Here is a 4,888-nt window from a genome sequence, read left to right on the forward strand (position 1 = left end):
ATTAAAGAATTAGCATAAGATTATATTTGCATATTACACGGAACTTATCTGATAAGAGATAATTGGAACAAAATTACAACACAGTCATACAGTAAGTATTTCTAGTGCACATGTTTAAAGCGTTTTTCTATTCATGGTATTGAACATGATCAGACACTAGAATAAACAAAAGTACTATTTAATATTGTCCTCTCCAACTTACTAGACATAACATAACAACACCTTAAACAGTGCCATGACTTGTAATTCTCGAACCCTGAATTCATTTTTTCGGGCTCAAACATTTTATTAACTTTCGTACCATCTTGATTATCAATTGAATCGTGTGTCCAATGAGTAGGGGAACCATGAGGCGAAGCCATATCAAAACTAATAACCCAATCAAAAGAATAATTGATTGTTTTACTCTCTCTCTCTCTCTCTCTCTCTCTTTCTGGTGTTAAAATAGACATTGAGAAGAGATAAGTCAATGCAATTGCTGTAATTGCAATCCAAGTGATCACCATCAAAATCCACATAAATATTCTGCTCCTTAAAGGTAAACCACCCATCAACAATAATATAATACTGAGTGATGCAACGAGTCCTGTTGTATTAACAATCAAGAACTGTCCTTATCCTGCCAAATGATTATGAGCAAGAATTGATTCTCTGGCCTTGAGAGTATCAGATACTGATATGGAATTACCTTTTGAGTCAATGGTATAATCATCCTGCCATACTCCGCTTGGAGGCTTGACTCCAACTTGAAATGCCATAGTTGCAATCAAAGAAGTCACTACCATTAATGCACTTCGTTTTTTTTTTCCAACCAATCGTCTTTTTGTTTAAACATCTTCTTTCTACTATTCTTTTTTATGTTAGAGGATGGATCTAGGTGTTCAAAGGACAAATTCAAGCCCGGACTAGTTATATTATTATTGATTTGGACTAATGAATTGCTTTCGATTGATCCAAATGCTCTAGCATGTTTCAAGTTGGAGTCAACCCTCCAAGCGGAGTATGGTAGGATGATTATATGGGTGACTCACAAGGTAATTTTGTATCAGTATCTGATACTCTCAAGGTCGAAGAATCCATTTTCGCTCATAATCATTCGGCAAGATATGGATAGTTCTTGATTGCTAATACAACATGACTCGTTGCATCACTCAGTATCATATTATTGTTGATGGGTGGTTTACCTTTAAGGAGGTGAATATTTATGTGGATTTTGATGGTGATCACTTGGATTGCAATTACAGCAGTTGCATAGACTTATCTCTTCTCAATATCTATATTAACACCAGAGGGGAGAGAGAGAGAGAGAGAGAGAGAGAGAGAGTAAAACAATCAATTATTCTTTTGATTGGGTTATTAGTTTTGATATGGCTTCACCTCATGGTTCTCCTACTCATTGGACACACGATTCAATTGATAATCAAGATGGTACAAAAGTTAGTAAAATGTTTGAGCCCAAAAAAACGAATTCAGGGTTTCGGGAATTACAAGTCATGGCACTGTTTAAGGTGTTGTTATGTTATGTCTAGTAAGTTGGAGAGGACAATATTAAATAGTACTTTTGTTTATTCTAGTGTCTGATCATGTTCAATACCATGAATAGAAAAACGCTTTAAACATGTGCACTAGAAATACTTACTGTATGACTGTGTTGTAATTTTGTTCCAATTATCTCTTATCAGATAAGTTCCGTGTAATATGCAAATATAATCTTATGCTAATTCTTTAATAGTATATAATTTCTCTCCCAGTCATCTTGCTTAAAAACTTTAGCTACTGGAAATCATTACAGTTAGTAGTCAATTAACCTACTTTCTTTTAATACATGGATTGTGCTGACCTTGAGGGTGCACGAGTTGAGCATCACACAGAGCCTCTGCATTATAGTGAACTGATCAAATAAATAATGATTTTTATTTAACATTATTGTATTTCTTATTCCTAATTGCGTATCATACCAAGATATATTTATTAAAGCAAGGGAAAGGATTCAAATGGTTTAGGCTCTTCTCAAGTGGATAGGGACCATAATTTTTGTCCAATTAGAATTATTCAAATTGTTGGAATTTATATTTTAATTTGGCAATTTGGTCCATATATCTTCTTTCTTGTTAGAATTGGGTACTTAGATATTGTAATTGAGATCCTCCAACTTTCGAACGCGACTCTTCGGTCCACAATTTGCAACATATGTCCAACTTTGATTTTTTTTTTCTCAATTATTCTTCATTTTCATTCATTCTCATCAATACCGATTTTTTATTCATATAATAATAATAAGAATAATAATAATAATAATAATAATAATAATAATAATAATAATAATAATAATAATAATAATAATAATAATAATAATAATACATAAATAAATAATCATTGTGGTAATTCAATGTGGTATCATACCAAAAAAACAAGTTAACATTTTATCACGTTAAACCTTTTACAGTGTGTTTGATTGTAAGCACAGAACTTGTATTGAGCCCCATTTTGGGGGGAAATATATTTTTAATAGTGTATTGATGAGAAATATGTGTTTAAAAAAATAAGAAATTTTTTTGAATTTACGTATAATATTATTTTATTGAAGAATGTGCAATTAAAATGATGTCAAAACACTATTTAATAATACATTTTTCAAAGAATGGGGCTTAAAACAAAGACAAAAAGAAAATAAGTCCTAAACAATTGAATATGAAAATTGTTAATTAAATATATTATTTTTTAATCGAAACCTTCAAGTTTTATTGGTAAACCCTCATTTGTGGTGGAGGATAACCATGGTAACAATCAATTACGAAAGGCAAAAAGAAGGCAAATTACATTTATCTAAACAAATGCAACCAATTGTAGAAACAGAGAAACTAGAGATTGATTCTAAGAAATCTGAATGACTTTGAGATCAAAGACACGCTAAAGAATCAGCCACCTAATTTGTTTCGTGATAAATATGTGATATATCCATGTTTTATAAAGGATAAAATTAGAAAAGAATATGAGAAATGATCAAAATTCACAAATTGGTGGGTCGAGAGAAATGGTCAAAATCATATACATCGATTTTGGATGATTTTTTCAACTATCCAAAAATAATACTGATTTTCCTTAACCCCTCATAATGATACCATCCAAAATCGTACTAGAGTTAGAAACGGACAGCTTATCGTACTAGAGTTGGTCATTTTACCCGAAACCTACGGCCACAACTTCTCAAATTAACTACATTTATTTTAGTAGTTATTGAACCTAATCTTTTGAAAAATGGATTAGGACTAAACATAGTTTGGTTTGATTCGTTTCGATTCTAACGAGACTGAATCGGACTCGAGATTTTCTAATATTTAGTAAGTAGAATCGTAGGGGTCCAAATTTAATTATGGAACCGTTTGGGCTCGGCTCGGTTCCTGAGTTTCGTACTATGATTAATTTTTTTAATATTTACGAAGTTACATTAATTCAACTAATGACATGTTTAATTTTAACTCATACAAAATAACGTAGTCCAATCTTATGTGTCTTTTGTCTTTCTTTGTTGAGTTCTTCAAAGATTTGATTGTTAAAATCAGAAGAACATGAAGATAGCTAACTTACAATAATTAAGAAAAGTACTGTCGAGTTTCAATTCGATTTCTCCAAAACAGTAAAAACAACAATACGGTAGTATAACAGATTTGGGTAACACTTAAGTCAATTTGATTAAGTTAGGTTTGGACTGAATATTAGAAATAGGAAAATTATATCTTTGGATTTGAACTAAATTAACCAGTTAGCAAATTTATTTAAAAAATAATAATTTGACTTATTTAAAATAAATAAATTAAAAAAATTAGAGAGATTCGATTCTTGACCTAGAATTGAGAACCGAACCAAATCCGTCGATTCTCAATTTAAGTACCCATTCGAGTATTTACCTTAAGGAGAATCGCTAGGTTCGAGTCCGGTTTTGGAGTTTTGCCCATTCCTAAAATGGACCAACAGCGAGTTGCTTTCCAATGACATTTAATTATTTGATTAAATAAATTAAATTGCAATAATTTACAGAATTCGCTTTAATTATCCAATTTATTAAAGATACTCAATTAAAGAAAATTATTCTTGTCTTAATTTGAGTTCAATATAGTTGAAATTTTGACTCTACGAAGATCAAAATTGAATCTCTCTTAAATGTCAAAATTAGTTTTATTTGAGAAAATGAGTTTACACTATTTAGTTAGTTTATAGCTTTTAAAATTTGTAACATTTTTTTAGCAAAGACATTTATGCATCCGTAAATTGCAATAATTTACAGAATTCGCTTTAATTATCCAATTTATTAAAGATACTCAATTAAAGAAAATTATTCTTGTCTTAATTTGAGTTCAATATAGTTGAAATTTTGACTCTACGAAGATCAAAATTGAATCTCTCTTAAATGTCAAAATTAGTTTTATTTGAGAAAATGAGTTTACACTATTTAGTTAGTTTATAGCTTTTAAAATTTGTAACATTTTTTTAGCAAAGACATTTATGCATCCGTTGTGAGTTTTTAGGCTCCACTGTGGAAGATAAATGGGTGTTCAAGATTCACCGACCATATATAGAAAATAAAATGGCTAGTATACATAATAGGAGGGGGACATAAACCTGACTTCCTAAATGCAAACAAGCCAACAAAAAAATGGGAAAGTACTACTTCTCAAAAAAAAAAAATAATAATAATGAAAATCACAGCTAATCTAGAGACCTCTAAAGCTAGGCAATCCACATGGGTAAATCTTTACAAGTGCTGTCGATTTCAATGTTATAATAGTTGTATCCACACATAGAATAAGTTTAGTGTTATAAAACTAAAGGAACAAAAGAGAAATATAAAAGAGAAAAATAGAGAGCCAAAACTCAAGTTTATATTTTA

Source organism: Olea europaea, chromosome 23, assembly GCF_002742605.1.
Source record: "Olea europaea var. sylvestris chromosome 23, O_europaea_v1, whole genome shotgun sequence".
NCBI classification, from domain to species: Eukaryota; Viridiplantae; Streptophyta; class Magnoliopsida; order Lamiales; family Oleaceae; genus Olea; species Olea europaea.